At 41.5% G+C, this 18,502-nt stretch overlaps 1 pseudogene across 1 annotated transcript; it reads left to right on the top strand.

The window, feature by feature from the left end:
• Positions 1-4,502: 4,502 nt before the first annotated feature.
• On the top strand, positions 4,503-6,520 carry LOC309566879 (annotated as a pseudogene). The gene is made up of 3 exons: positions 4,503-4,835; positions 5,657-5,867; positions 6,062-6,520. The product of its transcript is annotated as an uncharacterized misc_RNA (transcript).
• Positions 6,521-18,502: the final 11,982 nt, after the last annotated feature.

The raw sequence follows: 18,502 nt of genomic DNA on the forward strand, positions 1-18,502 counted from the left end.
TTGGATGACATTCCTGAACTTCAGTTAAATACAAATTACAACCAGAACTTTTTGACATGGGTAGGGTTGCAATCGTTTAGGTATTTGTTTGTCTTTGTTCCTGTTGGAGATTTCCCACGCAGCACAGGAAGTTGAGGGGAAATCTCCCAGATGGCGGACAAACATTGGCCATTTATTTTAGGTAAACTAGACTATGCCCATGTCTTTCCACGTGTTTTTTTTTTCTTTGACTTAAAAGGTGTTCTGACTATTTTTCTGACTTGTAGGAAGGCGTTTTCTCTACATTCCCTGGCTTGAAACTTCTTGCGCACTTTCTAAGCAAGTGGCTTTCTGAGACAACTACAAGAAGTTGCACAGCCATGGCTTGGTAGGAAAATGGCTTTTTCCAACTACTTTTTTTAACGTGAGAGTTTGCAGAATATTACATGTAGATGATCTGTGAAGAAAAAAAAAAAAAAAATTGGTTTGCAACCACTGACAAGTCATGCACAGTTGCAAAGAATATATGCGTGATTTTTATATATAAATTTTTTTTTTTTTGAGGGAGGGAGCTCTAATTAGGAAAATGTTTTTTTAAGTTTGGTTTATAATTCAGAAATTTAAGGTACGTGCTTATTTGATATGTAAACATTTTCTGGAGTTCTTCTTTTTTATCTCTGATCTGTAATAAATTGAGTGTTTGCATACTTATGTTTTCTTGTCTCGTTCTTTAATTTTGTATTTATGAATGTAACTTAAAATGTATGAAAACCCTGACAGTCCTAACGACATACATCATGTTTAACAATGCTCCTGCTTGGATGCGGTACAGTCGGTGAGCGTTTCAACTTGGGACAGAAGTGTTATTAGGTGTGGTAAGAGGGAGGGGGTGTCTGTAAGACCCCTTTCACACTTGCGCAGCCAAAAAGTCGCTTTTTTTTTTTTTTTTTTTTCCCTCCCCTGGACTTGAAGCAATGCCTGTTTAATCTTGAGGTCTATGGACCTCAGGCGGACCAAGTAGTGCAGGGACTACTGCAGGGACTACTTTGAAGTCGCACAGATATAACGGTACTCATTGGAAATCGGAATAAAACATGTCATGCGACTTTGCAGGATAAGTCCCACAAGTGTGAAAGGAGCCTAAAAGAAATCAGAGTTGGACTCCCCAGTAACTCTCTATTTCTAACAGTCTTCCAGGACTGTTATCCTAAATATCCATGTGATTTCAAAACTTTATTTTTAAAATGTAACCCAGACACGGAATTTTCACATCAACTTTAAAATGTTAATGTGATTTCAAGATATATATATAATATATTACATTTTTTTTTGAGAGAGATTTTCCCATCATTTCCTGTCCCCTAGTTAAAATAGGAAGTGAGAGGAAATCCCTTCATTATTTTATTTATTTTGGGAGGAATTTTCCAGTCACTTCCTGCCCCCCTAGTTAAATAGGAAGTGAGAGGAAATCCCTCCTTTTTTATTTTATTTTTTATTTATTTATTTTTTTTGAGATTTTCACTTCCTGTCCTATAGTTAAAATGGGAAGTGAGAGGAAATCCCTCCCAATATTTATTTTATTTTTATTTTGGGAGGGATTTTCCCTTCACTTCCTATCCCCCTAGTTAAAATAGGAAGTGAGAGGAAATCCCTCCATTATTTATCTATTATTATTTTTTTATTATTTGAAATTTTCCCTTCACTTCCTATCCCCCTAGTTAAAATGGGAAGTGAGAGGAAATCCCTCCAATATTTTATTATTTTATTTATTTTGGGAGGGATTTTCCCCCTCACTTCCATCCCCCTAGTTAAAATAGGAAGTGAGAGGAAATCCCTCCTTTATTTAATTTTTTATTTATTTTGGGAGGGATTTTCCCTTCACTTCCTATCCCCTTAGTTAAAATAGGAAGTGAGACGAAATCCCTCCATTATTTTATTTTATTTATTTATTTTTTGAGATTTTCACTTCCTGTCCCATAGTTAAAATGGGAAGTGAGAGGAAATCCCTCCAATATTTATTATTTTATTTATTTTTTTTTGGGAGGGATTTTCCCTTCACTTCCTATCCCCATAGTTAAAATAGGAAGTGAGAGGAAATCCCTCCTTTTATTTTTTATTTATTTTGGGAGGGATTTTCCCTTCACTTCCTACCCCCCCTAGTTAAAATAGGAAGTGAGAGGAAATCCCTCCATTATTTATTTTTTATTATTATTTTATTTTTTTTAGATTTTCACTTCCTATCCCCCCTAGTTAAAATAGGAAGTGAAAGGAAATCCCTCCATTATTTATTAATTATTATTTTATTTTTTTTTTTAGATTTTCCCTTCACTTCCTGTCCCCTAGTTAAAATGTGAAGTGAGAGGAAATCCCAACATTATTTTTTTTTTTTGGGAGGGATTTTCCCATCACTTCCTGTCCCATAGTTAAAATAGGAAGTGAGAGGAAATCCCTCCAAAGTAATGGAATCTCAGAATTGGGGCCCCTAGTGGAAAATGTCCCCCTCCTATTCTGTTGTCCACCCACAATTTTTGCATTTTCTTTTACTCATTTTTTATGCTAACGGTAAACAGGTCAAATAGAGAGGGGGGGGGATCTCCCTAACTGGAACACCGACAGCAATCCTTTTTTTTTTTTTTTGGGGGGTAATGCTTTCATTAATAATAATAAAAAAAAAAAAAAGGCGATCCTGCCACTTCCGGCTACAGGGTAACAACACCTCTGTCCTTGTCACCCATTTCTGCTCCTGTGTTGTCACTTTGTCTCAAAGGAGCCAATAGAAATTAGTGGCCATTTCAAAATGCATTGCATGGGCCACTGTTGTTGTTGCAGCATCTCATTGCTACTGATCTGGCCCTCTGCTGCCACCTTCTGTCTAAATGCTCTCCAGAGATAGCTACTTGCCTCTTTTTTTTTTCTGATAGGTTTCCTGATGACAACAGTGGACCTTGCCTGGCAGGATCATTGTTGGTGGACCTTGCATTTGGGGTGGTTTCACCGACAGCTGTAAGGTCCACCGAGGACCTTGATGGCATGGCAAGTTTCCTGATAAGTGACAACAGTGGGCCATGTCAATTATTGTTGCAATTACCTACAATGCAGCAGGGACACCATATAATCTCATAGCCCACTGTCGTTGCTATCAGGAAACCTAACCTTATGGCCGTATTTAATTAAAAAAAATATATATATATAATATAAAAATAAATAATATGTGTATGTTTAAATGATTGGGTCCACTATCATGGGTATGGTGTTTGTAACCCCTTGTATTATACCAAAGAAGAGCTAACTGTAGATTTTGGTCTTGTAAGTAACTGGAAAGTCTGGGCTAACTTTGGAGAGAAGATAGGTGAGAAGTAAAATGCAAATTTGCACTGATTAGTGAAACAAAAGGTGTATAGACCCCCAGGGAATACAATCACTATGTTAATGAATGCTGTCCACTATATGGTGGGAGAGATTCCTAGAGTAGGCTGACATCTTAATACATGAGACTGTAGATGAGGAGAGCGGCTATTCATGATCGACTCAAAATGGTTACCTATTCTTTGTGAAAGCTTATGATCTAATGCAGTTTACTTGAAAATCATTATTTAATAGAAATACTGTATTATATATTCCAAATTCAAGAACCTATTCCAAAACCACTTTATCCATCGTTTCTCTTGATGGGAATCTCAAGGCTTAACTCTTATCTATAGTATGCTCTTCAGAGTATTCCAAGGGTTCAACTCGATCATTAGTATGCTGTTCATGGGATTCCTAGAGTCCAACCAAATCCATAATTTGGTAATTGTAGACCACTTATCCATAGTCTCCCCCCCCCCCCCCCCACCATAGCTATACTCTTCATGAGATTCTAGGGGCTCGAACAGCTATACACACACATGGGAAAAATAAAATGGGACTTCTTCCTAGGCTCAAAAGGTCTACATGGGGAAACCTTATCCCATGATGTTAAGGGCAGGACAACTATTTTTTTTTTTCTTTGACCTAGAATGTTATAAAACGGAGAAGGGGGGCAGACAAAATCTGTAAGAGCCGGTTCACACTGGGGCGACTTGTCAGGCGACTTGGTCGCCTGACAAGTCGCCGTTGGTGGCGCCTGCTATAGATTAGCACAGGACCCGTTCTAATAGGAGCGACACAAGTCGCTCCGACTTAGAAAAAGGGTCCTGTACTACTTTGGGGCAACCTGGAGCGACCTGCATTGACTTCAGTGATATGAAGTCTGTGCATGTCGCTCTGAGGTCGCGGTGCGCGCTGTGCACCGCAACTTCACAGGTCGCCCCGGCAAGTCGGGTCGCCTGTATGTGAACCGGCTCTAAAGGGCATCAGACACACCCAGTTCTGTTCCAGGAAAATTGTTTATTTTAGGGTCTTCAACAGAACACACAATAATAATTGATCTAATTTTATGTGATTGGCATCCTCTTGAGAGCCTTCTGATGTTTAATTCACTCAATTATCAACTTTTTACTGCATGTATGACTGATGTGCTTCTTATATTTTTGCCTTTAGGGATGAAAAAGAAATCGGTGAATCCCTCCACTTCCCGCTCCCCCTCCCCGTCCCCTTCCCGATCCCCATCTCCCTCCCCGTCCACTTCCCCTTCCCCCACCCCCTCCACTTATACTTCCCCTTCCCCCACTTCCGCTTCCACTGATAGTGATCCTGGGGAGGGTTGCAGCAGGGACGCGAATGGTCCTAAACCTAAAAAATGCCGTAGAGGAAACCTTCCCAAAGAAGCGGTTGAAGTCCTGCGTGATTGGCTCTTTGAGCATCGCCACAATGCCTATCCATCAGAACTGGAGAAAAGTTTGCTGTCCAGCCGGACTCGCCTCTCCTTACTGCAGGTATGTCACCTGGCAACCTTTACTAAGCAAGCCAGAGAAAAAGTTGGGACTTACCTTGGCGACTTTCGCAGCTTAAGAATATCCTCATTTTTATCTACTTTCCTGCTGCTCCTTTAGTGTTTCCCAATTCCAAATCTTCGAATGCAGAGCCACCTGCTAGTGAAATCCTGGAATTGCAGTCCTGTGTTTAAACTGATACATTCAAATCATTTATAGAACCTATTTCCTTTAACGTTTTTCATAGTCGTGTTTTTGGCTTTACTGCTTGAGCCCTTGATTCTTTCATATTGGCCACCAAATGTCACTGGTGATTGCACTGGCCATTAGGAAGAAGCAGAGGACTGCAGAAGTGGGGCCAGAAGCATGACAAGGACCCTGCGGTCTGCAGGGTTGGGGGCCTGCTTTGGAAGGTAAGAACCCAAAAGGTGGCTTTCCTAAAGAAATACGTAGGCTGCTTTTGGTGACCCAGAACAAGCCTTCAGCAAATAAACTCCTTCATAACAATCTCTGGTTGAGGTGTGAACTTAAGTTTCTGGCTTGGCATGACAGCTAGGCCACTAGCCTTTCCAGGAAGCAGATGGCAACCTGTAGACCACCTATATTTTTTTTTTATTTTATTTTCTGCCCAATGAGTATTTTTGAGGCAGTTACCAAACCTACAGTGTGACAATAGCAGTGATCATAGTGGGAAGACCACTAAACATTTATTGAGGGTTCCCATTTTCTCACTAGTATATAGGTATATTTCATTCGTTTTTTTTCCTGCTATGATCTTACTTGGAATTGTTTTCTAAGCAGTTTCCATTCTTTGCCATTTACAGATTTGCAATTGGTTCAATTGGTGCAATGCTCGCCGAAGAGCTCTACCTGAAATGCTCCGCAGGGACGGGAAAGATCCTGCTCAGTACACCATCTCTCGTAAGGGATCGAGAAATCCAGAGCCACTTTCATGTGCTCAGCAACAGCAAATGGCTACCAATGCTCAGCAACAACGAATGGCTCCACACCTTCAGCAACAGCAAATGCCTCCATGTATTCAGCAACAGCAAATGGCTACCAATGCTCAGCAACAGCAAATGGCTACCAATGCTCAGCAACAGCAAATGGCTACCAATGCTCAGCAACAGCGAATGGCTCCACACCTTCAGCAACAGCGAATGGCTACCAATGCTCAGCAACATCGAATGCCTCAATGCATTCAACAGCAAATGCCTCCACGCATTCAGCAACAACGAATGCCTACAAGCGTTCCCCATATTCAATCAGTTGACCGTGCTACACTGCCAAGCATGTTGATGGTTCCTCCTTTGCCTGCTGGCTTAGTGCCTCTGATCTATCCTTTTGGGCAACCTATCCATGCTGTCGCCACGGTCAGTCATGACATTATTGTGCAACAAGTGGCTCCTGCTATAAAAGCTGAGGAAGCGGGCACTTCAGCAGAGCTGCCCAACAAACGTAGTTGCCACTCCCCCGAGGAACATGCACAAATCCCTACACCTGCCTCTCCTCCATGCATTATCGAAGGTGCTAGAATTAGCCCCTTGCAGATCTTGGCTCACGTGGCTACACTGTGCATAGCTGAAATGGAGGCTAAGGAGGAGGCTAGTCGTGAAGCTGCCCGCTGTGCCCTGAATTCCCTTCAAAATTCTAACATGGAGGATCATGATCAGTCTCGCCATTCCTAACGACTTACAATGTTGTTTTTTTTTTTTCCATCAGTCCAATGACTTCAAACCCTTCCAAAATTGTTTTGTCTGCCTTTTTTCTTAAGGACTTCACATGGAGAAGCTGGAATTGTATTGGATCCTACCCATTTACGTTTTTGCAAAGAACGCACAAACCCCAAGCTTTTACTTGAGGGCTCTTTGCAAACGGGTCAAAACACATGCTAATGGGTATTTTCATTTTATATATAGACTTCAGTACTTTTATTTTGTTTACTTTTCATTTAGTGTTCAGCCCCAACTGCTTTAGTGTAGTTGAAATGGATATGGGGCAGTACGGCACCTTGAGACACTATGGGTGGGGTGGCCATATTCATTGAACCTTTTCTGCACAGTGTTCTAAAAATATGCTGCTACCCCCCCTCGCACTTTATCGGTCTAACTGACCAAAGCTTATTCAGCAATGTTAAAGAATCACTACAGCCGGCTTTTGGAGTAGGTGACTCGCACATGACACTTCTTGAACCTTCTCCAACTTGCTTGGCATCTTTACATTGCTGCTTGGTTATTATTCAAGTGTTGTTTGGGGAGGAGGGGCAACTCGTTTTTTGTTCTTAACACTGTGTTTACTTTTTTATTTTGTGGGGAGGGGGTTTTTTTTTTTTTTTTTTTTTAAATAAAAAAAATATATATATTTTGTGAACCTAATTTGAAGTTTCCTTATGGAAGCACAATATGCTGCTCAAACTAAAACAGTTTTATACTTGCAATGTATGCTCATATTAAGGGGGGGGGATAAAATCCTGGGGTTCTGTATGGATGCTGACACATATTAGCACCACCCAGGATGTTCAATAAGCAGATATTGTTCCAAGGTGCCTAAATTACTTTTGAGGTGGCAGCATGTGTTTATTCCCGGTAGTCCTCTGCCAATATCTGCCTTGTTAAATTGAATGTCCAGTCAAAGCTTTTAGTTCTGGATAGTTGGGGTGGCTTGGAACCCAACGCGTTTGTTCTCCTTTTTAGGGCTCCATTAAAGAGCCTTCCCTCTGCTTCCTGTCACCGGTTAAAGACAGGAAATGGGGAAAATCTACAACACTGTCCTTTGTTGCAGATATTCCCTCATTTTCTAGGGGGGGGGGGGCTCTCTGATGGAGCCCAAGGTAGCGGTAGCAACCCAACAGGGGGCTCCGACCTTACTGCAAAATGCACACGGAGGTGCAAACGCCTAGTGCATTACCTGTCGCAATGTTGGCAAGCTGATGCATTTCGGGACCACAGTTTTGATCACTCGCTGACACTGCAAATTTTGTTAAACCCATTACTTATGAGTATTTTTGGTTTCTTTGAGCAATAAATCTCAGGTAATGCACTAGGCCAGTGATGGCGAATCTTGGCACCCCAGATGTTTTGGAACTACATTTCCCATGATGCTCTACTTCACTGCAGTGCATGAGCATCATGGGAGATATAGTTCCAAAACATCTGGGGTGCCAAGGTTTGCCATCACTGCACTAGGCGTTTCCCCCCTCCCTTCTTTTTTTTTTTTTTTTTTTTCTATACAGTGCAACTATAACCTGTATTTGCTGAACTGCTTTGCACAGCTTTGTGTTATGAGCTGTAATAGGTCCACTTATAAAATTTGTGAAACTGTGAATATATGTTCGGTCACAGTGTATTGATTATTGCATTAGATTGTGGCAGGGTTTTTTTTTTTTTTTTTTTTTTTTGTAAACACTTTGCTGTTCATCTCAATGCAATCAGCAGTAGATTTTAGATTTATAAGGGAAATACAGTATTAATTTTAAATGCATTTCTACCTGCCTTAGCCTCTTGCATTTGTAAAGTTCTACTTAAGAGCTTGGTCTTAAATAATGCTGAGAGCATGTTGCTAGAACTTTAGTTTGCTTTAATTGTCATTCTCTTCAAAAACCACTAGGTGGGGCAAAATTTACATACACCTCAGTTCTATACAGTATTTTAATTCCTGACCTCACCAGTATGTATTTGAGTAGGACTGGTACATGCACGTAGGACTGGTACATGTGCTAAGGACTCCTATGTTGCAGATACTTTTTTTTTTTTCATAACGGGTAATATATATATTTTTTTCAAAAATGTTTTTTAATTTGTTGCAGTACCTTATGTGTATATATCCTCAAACCCCACCCCCTGTATTTTTGGAAGCCTATTTGCTAGAGATAGAAGAAATGTCCATATTTTCTCAGTGCAATTTCCCATTTTTATATTTGAATAGAGTAGTATAGTTTTTAAACATTTTTAATGTTTAGTGTGGTGGTTGGGGTTTTTTTTTTTTTTTTTTTCCCCATATGGATTTTGCGTATGTAAAAGCAGAAAAAACACTCCTTACCTCACATGAATAGGCCTTTTTTGTTTTTAGATTTGGGAGTTTGGTTTTTTGGATGTTTTTGAATAGTTTCAGCTGTTATTCTGACACTGTGCTTGGGATCTGAACAATTGTAAGCAACTGCACCAAATATAAGGTAAAGGACTTGATGGAATGCTAAAAAAAAAGCTTCAGATGAAGTTAATAGGCTGGGTAAATTGGTTTTTCTTATGGTGCCGAAACTGGGTATGATTTTTACACAAATGTATCATACCCTTTGGAGAGGGCTTAAAGCAAAACTCTACTTTAATTGTAGCTTTAGAGCCCATTCACATTGGGGCGACACGACTTCGGGGGGGGGGGCCACCTGTGAAGTCGCATACACCGCTGTGCACCGCGACTTGCAGACTTCACATAACGGAAGTCTATGCAAGTCGCTCCGAGGTCGCCCCAAAGTAGTACAGGACCCTTTTTCTAAGTCGGAGCGACTTCTGTTGCTCCTATTGGAACGGGTCCTGTACTACTCAATGGACCACGACCTACCGCGACTTGTCGGGCTGACAAGTCGCCTGACAAGTTGCGCTAATGTGAATGGAATCTTAGGCTATTCTGTCAATCTTGGTGCTTGAAGGGGAAAACAAAAATGGAAAAGATTACAGAAGAAAAAAAACAACCGAAAATAGCCAGTTTTAGGCTGAATCATACATTTTGGGCCCCCGCAGCTGGGGCATCTACCTGTGCCTCCTCTGCCTTCTACTGCCAATAAAAGAAGTAATGGCCTTTGACGTTGCATCCACCTAGGCGATTATAACATTTTTTTTCAATCTGATGCTGCCTCTGCAGTGAGAACAGAGCTATCAAACACTGCTTATCGCCCCCCCCTCCCCCCACTTTGAGCAGAGAGCGGTGACTGTCAGTCAGTGGCTCTCTGCTGTCCCCTCCAGTGCTTACTGGAGAGCTGGGCTGTGGAGGGGGTGGGAGTGGCTGGCTCAGGCTCTCAGCAGCTCCCTGAGCCAGCTGCTGGTCCAGGCAGATCCCAACTATATGGCTGGGTACTTTTCAGAGCCTGGACCTGCAGAGTGCAGAACGAACTGCATTCTTGTGATCCCCAAAATGGCTTTGGCTATACTTCTGTTAAACTTACAGGGCAGACAGAGCTTTTAGGTAGTGCTCTACTGTTCCCCAAAGGATGTCCATATGCTGAACTCTAGACTATGAAATATATGTGTGAATTTTATTTACTTGCCAAATTTTGTATATCTGTATTAGTCTTGTAATCCTTTTTTATGCTGAACTCCAGGCGTAATGTCTATGAAAACGTATCTATGCCAAAATACTGGTGTGTTATGACAGATGCGATCAGTGCATCCTGCTAAATGGGGGGGGGTATCTAGTACCCTGACCTTAAGTGCCATTTAATCAGCCTGATTGAAAAGTGACAGCACATTGAAGTCCTAATTGAGTGCTGATCATTGAGCGTCTGTGCTAAGATTTTATAAAGTTACGCCCCCCACCCCACCCCCTCCATACTAGCTGTATTTGAAACTACACTTTATTGCTCATCCCTTAACTGGATTGAACCCCAAATCCCTGGTGTAACTAAAATGTAAGTCTTGCAGTCTTTAGAAAGTAGCCACTGCCTGAGTAGAAAAGCCAGTCCCCCTGCCAGCAGGCCACAGAGAAGGAACTTTGCTCTATATGGGGAAACAATGGACTCCCACATTTTCCCTGCTGAGTCAGAGCTAGAACTCTTCTTCTGCTGGCAAAGAGCAATGACCCTCCTCTACAGCATGCTGGCAGGGGTCAGGTTTTTCTACTCAAGTGGTGGCTGCTTTCTAAAAAGACTTTATACAGCTTTTTGTTTATATGCACCTGGAATATATTTGGCAGAAAGTTAACTGAAGTGTTGGTGAAAAGCAAAGAGCTGCCTACCTTTTTTTTTTTTTTTTTTTTTTTTTTTTTTATAGAAGGCATTCTGGTCCCTTGCTATGTGATTTATTGCTGGGAGAAACCCAGGGAACTGATCTCTGCAGAAGAGACGGCTTTTTAGCCAGAGCTGATTGGCAGCTCTGAATTCTGACTCCTGTCTTGAAGTTACTACCCATGGCCAGTTCTCAGTAATTTGTCACATGACTAGCACCAGATAAGAAAATAGAATAGTATTGGCCTATAGGTTCCATTTTTTTTTTTTTTTTTTTTTTTTTTTTTTTTTTTTTTTATTGCGACTCTACCTCCTAAACTGGGATAGCAGGCAGTTTGGAGCTGTTGTTCTATAACACTGACATACGGTCATCCTTTAGCAATATAGGCAATAATAAGCTGTATGGATTCTTTATCATAATGGACATTAAAATAACTACTGTAGATATTTGTATTCTTGATAAAAATTACAAAATGATAAATTCAGAGTTAAGTGTTATTAAAGCAGATTTTTGGACTGCATGAAGTTGTCTTAATGGGGGTGATGAGCGCAGGAACTGCTGACTATCCGCAGGTCTGGGATCCCCTGTGCATGTGTTATTGTAAACTTTTTTGATTTAATGCTGGTACTTTATTATTAGGGTTGCCAAATTAATTTGGAAGCCAGAGAACTTGCATTTTTTTTTTTTTTTTTGCTACTGCCAAGCCAGCTTGGATGACATTCCTGAACTTCAGTTAAATACAAATTACAACCAGAACTTTTTGACATGGGTAGGGTTGCAATCGTTTAGGTATTTGTTTGTCTTTGTTCCTGTTGGAGATTTCCCACGCAGCACAGGAAGTTGAGGGGAAATCTCCCAGATGGCGGACAAACATTGGCCATTTATTTTAGGTAAACTAGACTATGCCCATGTCTTTCCACGTGTTTTTTTTTTCTTTGACTTAAAAGGTGTTCTGACTATTTTTCTGACTTGTAGGAAGGCGTTTTCTCTACATTCCCTGGCTTGAAACTTCTTGCGCACTTTCTAAGCAAGTGGCTTTCTGAGACAACTACAAGAAGTTGCACAGCCATGGCTTGGTAGGAAAATGGCTTTTTCCAACTACTTTTTTTAACGTGAGAGTTTGCAGAATATTACATGTAGATGATCTGTGAAGAAAAAAAAAAAAAAAATTGGTTTGCAACCACTGACAAGTCATGCACAGTTGCAAAGAATATATGCGTGATTTTTATATATAAATTTTTTTTTTTTTTTTTTTTGAGGGAGGGAGCTCTAATTAGGAAAATGTTTTTTTAAGTTTGGTTTATAATTCAGAAATTTAAGGTACGTGCTTATTTGATATGTAAACATTTTCTGGAGTTCTTCTTTTTTATCTCTGATCTGTAATAAATTGAGTGTTTGCATACTTATGTTTTCTTGTCTCGTTCTTTAATTTTGTATTTATGAATGTAACTTAAAATGTATGAAAACCCTGACAGTCCTAACGACATACATCATGTTTAACAATGCTCCTGCTTGGATGCGGTACAGTCGGTGAGCGTTTCAACTTGGGACAGAAGTGTTATTAGGTGTGGTAAGAGGGAGGGGGTGTCTGTAAGACCCCTTTCACACTTGCGCAGCCAAAAAGTCGCTTTTTTTTTTTTTTTTTTTTCCCTCCCCTGGACTTGAAGCAATGCCTGTTTAATCTTGAGGTCTATGGACCTCAGGCGGACCAAGTAGTGCAGGGACTACTGCAGGGACTACTTTGAAGTCGCACAGATATAACGGTACTCATTGGAAATCGGAATAAAACATGTCATGCGACTTTGCAGGATAAGTCCCACAAGTGTGAAAGGAGCCTAAAAGAAATCAGAGTTGGACTCCCCAGTAACTCTCTATTTCTAACAGTCTTCCAGGACTGCCCATGAGAAAATTGTCATCAAAAAGTTAAGAGTTAAAAGGGAGGTCCTACTCAGTTTAATCATTTCAATACAGGGCCATTTTACCCTCCTTCCTGCCCAGACCAATCTTCAGCTTTCAGTGCTCACACTATGAATGTAAATTGCCCTTTTCCTAAACATAAGTTTGTGGGGGGGGATGTTGTGGGTTTTTTTTTTTTGTTTGTTTGTTTTTTCCATTTTTTTTTTTTTTTTTTTTTTCCCCCCACACAAGTATAACTTTCTTTTAGTGGTATTTTAATCACCACCCTTTTGGTGTTTTTGCTTTTTTGGCGAAAAAAAAAAAAAATTAAAAACCCTTAGTTTCTATTATAAAATTTAGCAATATTGTTGTTGTTTTTTTCAATAAAATCTGGGGCAGCCTTTTATACGGTTGGTAAAAATAACCCACATTTGGTGTATAATGGTTTACAAGCTGTGCTAAGTATTACTGAAAACTGATCAATCCTGATGGGACTATTTAATGTCTTGAAGCCCTGAAGTGTCAGGACAATACAACTAACCCCCCCCCCCTCCCATTACCCCTTTTTGGAGACAAACGGCATAGGCATACTTGCAATTGCACCCCAAAGCACATTTTGCTACTTGTCCAGAGTATGGTGATACCACATGGTTACTTTTCATAGCCTGGCCACATACAGAGGCCCAACATCCAAGTTTACGCCTCCCAAGTGTTCTAGGGACATTAGTATACCATTTGCTGACAACCCATTGCATTTTAAAAGGCTCTTTTCTAACACCTAGCATGTACATACCAATTGCACCCCAAAATACATTCTGCTAGTGTGATAATGTTTGAAGCGCTCTCAGATGCAAAGGCCCAGTTGGGGAGGACCTTGGGGACTATACCCACTGTCACGTCTAACTCACCCCTCTGCTGCATACCATTCCCAAAACACCCACCACCACCCCTCCCCCTCTCAGGGCAGTGACCATTTCTTCAATAATTTTGAGGAAGGTGCTGTGTCTCTGACTTTTGAGCGATGTGTGCTTTATACATGGCCAAATGGGGGGAGGGGAAGAGGATGCAACTTTTTTTTATACCCGAACGTTCTAGTTTATGAATAGGGCTGTAGAATCTGGTCGTCTAAATTTAATCTTTCTGTAAACATCTCTCACAATCCCTCTACTTTACTGCCACGCTCCTTAGACTTGCAGATTCCCCTTTTTGTAGCCTTGTCACTACATTTTTGTGGGAAGCCCTTCCTGTGTGTGCGTGGTGGTTTTTTTTTTTTTTTTTTTTTGCTGTACTGGTGGTGATAAAGTGGCAAACTGGTATAATGGTCTAGGTAGATATGATGAACAGTGGGAATTTTTCCGCTTGTTCCAAAGTAGGTTGGCGGCGGGTGCTGGGACTCTTTGCACACATGTAGAAGGCTTACACATATCCTGTGGCTCTTTCACAAAATATGAATCCATGCACTACTGGGCCCTCTTACTGGGAATGTATGGTTTTGAATTGCAGCCGAGCAGTGAAGTGGACAAGGGATTCGTCCACACAAATGTTTTGGTCTGGGATATACATTTCTGCAAGTCGCTTAGAAGAAAAACCTATTAGTGGCCATATTTTATTTATTTATATATATATATACAGTAAACCCCCGCTCCATCGCGGTTCAGTTTTTGTGGTCCCGGTAAATCGCGCTATTTTAATTAGGATCCATTCATTCGGATATCGCGGTAATATTTTGCGGTTATGTAGCGGAGAATCAGAGCGAGACTGCGGTGGAACGCATGCCTCGCTCGTGGACCGCACCGAGCGCAGTGACGTTAGAGGGGGCGGTAACGCGACTTGGAGCTTGTGCAGATGTGCTCCGTGCTCCTTTGCCAACCACAAGCAAGAATGCCCACAAGAATGCCACCCAAACTCCCATCATCTAAGGCTTCTGGTGAGCCAAAACAGAAGAGGAAGTTCCTTACAATTCAGGAGAAGGTGAAACGTCTTGATATGATAAAGGAAGAACGGAGTTATGCTGCTGTAGCCCGCCATTATGGTATGAATGAGTCAACAATTTGATACATCAAAAAGGATGACAAGCATATCAGGGCAACTGCTGCACTGTCCATCAACCAAGCTGCAAAAAGAGTTGTTTCTTCCTGCAATAAAAACATTGTTAGGATGGAAACTGCATTGGCCATTTGGATCCAAGATTGCAGAAAAAAAAGCATCACATTGGATGGTAACACCATCAGGACTAAGGCAAAGAAGCTGTACGACACTTTTGCCAATCAAGGAGGCTCTGAAGAAGGCTCTGCCGCAGCCGAACAGTCAGACAACGACAATCCTGATCGGCCTTCTACTTCTAGTACAGGTACATCTTCATCAGGAGACTTTTCTGCCAGCAAGGGGTCGTTTGACTGCTTACAGAAACGCGATCAGTTGAAGAGTGTTTCATTGCAAGGTGAAGCTGCATCTGCCGACAAAGAAGCTGCTGCAAGGTACACCAATGAGACCTTCAAGAGTTTCATTGAGGAGGGTGGGTACCAACCAGAGCAAGTCTTTAATATGGATGAGACTGGCATGTTTTGGAAGAGAATGCCCAAACGGACCTACATCATGAAGGAGGAAACCCGAGCCCCTGGATTCAAGGCTTATAAGGACAGAGTAACCTTGGTTATGTGTGGAAATGCTGCTGTGTTTATGATCAAGCCAGCCCTGATCTACAAGGCCAAGAACCCCAGAGCATTGAAGCATAAAAACAAGAACCAGCTACCAGTCCATTGGATGCATAACCCTAAGGCTTGGATGACCAAACGCATCACAACTGAGTGGTTCCATTATTGTTTCATCCCAGCCGTCAAGGTCTACCTTGCCGAACTTAGCCTTGATTTTAAAGTGCTTCTGCTGATGGATAATGCAGGAGGCAACGCCATGGATCTATCGTACAAAGGAGTGCAAGTTGAGTTCCTTCCACCCAACACCACGTCTTTAATTCAGCCTATGGACCAGGGTGTGATATGAGCATTCAAGGCGCTGTACACTCGCAACTCCTTGAATCATCTTGTTAAATCCATGAACAATGATGATAATTTCAATTTGAAGAACTACTGGCGTAATTACACCATTGCAACTTGTCTGGAGAACATACAAAAGGCCCTCAAGGAGATGAAGAAGCTTTGGCCAGAAATTATTCATGAATATGAAGGGTTCTCTCCTGACGAAGTTCATCATTCAGCTGTGGACAAATCAATTAGGCTGGCAAAGTTTCTAGGAGGTGAAGGTTTTCAGGATATGACCCAGGACGACGTCAATGACCTAATTGAAACCCATTCAGCTCCACTAACCGATGAGGATCTGACAGAACTCACCAAGTCAGCGAGTGAGGAGGAAGGGGAGGAACATGAGGGGGAGGAAGAAGATGAAGGCTTGACAATTGAGCGCCTTAGCAGGGTCATGCGTACAGCCAATGACCTGAAACGGATGTTAGCTGAGTGGGATCCTGACATGGTTCTTTCACTGCAGTTCCAAAACAGCATTAATGGAGCCATTCAGGTGTACAAGAACCTCCTTGCCCAAAAGAAGAAACACGCCCATCAACTGCCTATAACTATGTTCTTCACAAAACAGAAGAAGGCCACATCCACCCCAAGTACCTCCACAGGCACCTCTGATGTAGAAGTGGAGGTCATGGAGCAGCAAGAAGACGACCCACCTACACCAAAAGAAGCGCCTGCTGAACCTGCGCCTTCAAAAGGACAGTAGCTGCTCTTATTTGCTGCTTATCGTCATCTTCTTTTCTGCTGAGTACTGTATGTACAGTACTGTACAGTACTTATTTTTTTACTACTGTACAGAATACAGTACTGTACTGTTAGTACAATAGTTTTGTGTTTTTACAATGCTCTTGTTCTCTCTCTATCTTTTATGTGTTTTTATTGCTTAAAAGTTTGTTTAAAGACCTTTAAATACTATTAAAAAGTTAACAAAACATGCCTAGGGTGTATTTAAATAGGGTCTTTCTATTTTGCGGATTTTCACTTTTCGTGGGTGGGTCCGGAACGTAACCCCCGCGATGGAGGGGGGGGGGTTTACTGTGTGTGTGTGTGTGTGTGTGTGTGTGTGTATGTATGTATGTATGTATGTATGTATATATATATATATATATATATATATATATATATATATATATATATATATATATATATATATATATATATATAATGTCTTGCAAAAGTGAGTGCACCCCTCACATTTTTGTAAATATTTTATCATATCTTTTCATGTGACAACACTGAAGAAATGACACTTTGCTACAATGTAAAGTAGTGAGTGTACAGCTTGTATAACCATGTAAATTTGCTGTCCCCTCAAAATAACTCCACACACAGCCATTAATGTCTAAACCGCTGGCAACAAAAGTGAGTCAAAATGTCCAAATTGGGCCCAAAGTGTCTATTTTGTGTGGCCACCATTTATTTCCAGCACTACCTTAACCCTCTTGGGCATGGAGTTCACTAGAGCTTTACAGGTTGCCTCTGGAGTCCTCTTCCACTCCTCCATTACGACATCACTGAGCTGGTGGATGTTAGAGACCTTGCACTCCTCCACCTTCCATTTGAGGATGCCCCACACATGGCCAATATGGTTTAGGTCTGGAGACATGCTTGGTCAGTCCATCACCTTTACCCTCCACTTCTGCAGGAAGGCAGTGGTCGTCTTGGAGGTGTGTTTGGGGTCGTTACCATGTTGGAATACTGCCCTGCGGCCCAGTCTCTGAAGGGAGGGGATCATACTCTGCTTCAGTATGTTACAGTAAATGTTAGCATTCATGGTTCCCTCAAAGAACTGTAGCTCCCCAGTGCCGGCAGAACTCATGCAGCCCCAGACATGACACTCCCACCAACATACTTGACTGTAGGCAAGACACACTTGTCTTTGTACTCCTCACCTGGTTGCCGCCACACACGCTTGATACCATCTGAACTAAATAAGTTTATCTTGGTCTCATCAGACCACAGGACATGGTTGAAGTAATTCATGTCCTTAGTCTGCTTGTCTTCAGCAAACTGTTTGTGGGCTTTCTTGTACATCATCTTTAGCTTCCTTCTGGCACGACAGCCATGCAGACCAATTTGATGCATTGTGTGGCGTATGCTCTGAGCACTGACAGGCTGACACCACCCCTTTAACATCTGCAGCAATCCTGGCAGCACTCATGTCAATTTCCCAAAGACAACCTCTGGATATAACACTGAGCACGTGTACTCAACTTCTTTGGTCGACCATGGCGAGGCCTGTTCTGAGTGGAACCTGTCCTGTTAAACCGCTGTATGATCTTGGCCACCATGCTACTGCTCAGTTTCAGGGTCTTGGCAATCTTCCTATAGCCTAGGTCGTCTTTATGTATAGCAACAATTCTTTTTTTCAGATCCTCAGTGTTCTTTGCCATGAGGTGCCATGTTGAACTTCCAGTGACCAGTATGAGAGAGTGAGAGCGATAACCCCAAATTTAACACACCTGCTCCCCATTCACACCTGAGACCTTGTAACTTTAATGAGTCATATGACACCGGGGAGGGAAAATGGCTAATTGGGCATTTTTTTTGGACATTTTCACTTAGGGGTATACTCACTTTTGTTGCCAGCAGTTTAGACATTAATGGCTGTTTGTTGAGTTATTTTGAGGGGACAGCAAATTTACACTGTTATACAAGCTGTACACTTACTACTTTACATGTAGCAAAAGTGTAATTTCTTCAGTGTTGTCACATGAAAAGATCTAATAAAATATTTACAAAAATGTGAGGGGTGTACTCACTTTTGTGAGATACTGAGAGATATATAGTTTGGATGATCTCG

The sequence above is a fragment of the Pelophylax lessonae genome (assembly GCF_965119305.1).
Source record: "Pelophylax lessonae genome assembly, chromosome: 11".
Lineage (NCBI taxonomy): Eukaryota > Metazoa > Chordata > Amphibia > Anura > Ranidae > Pelophylax > Pelophylax lessonae.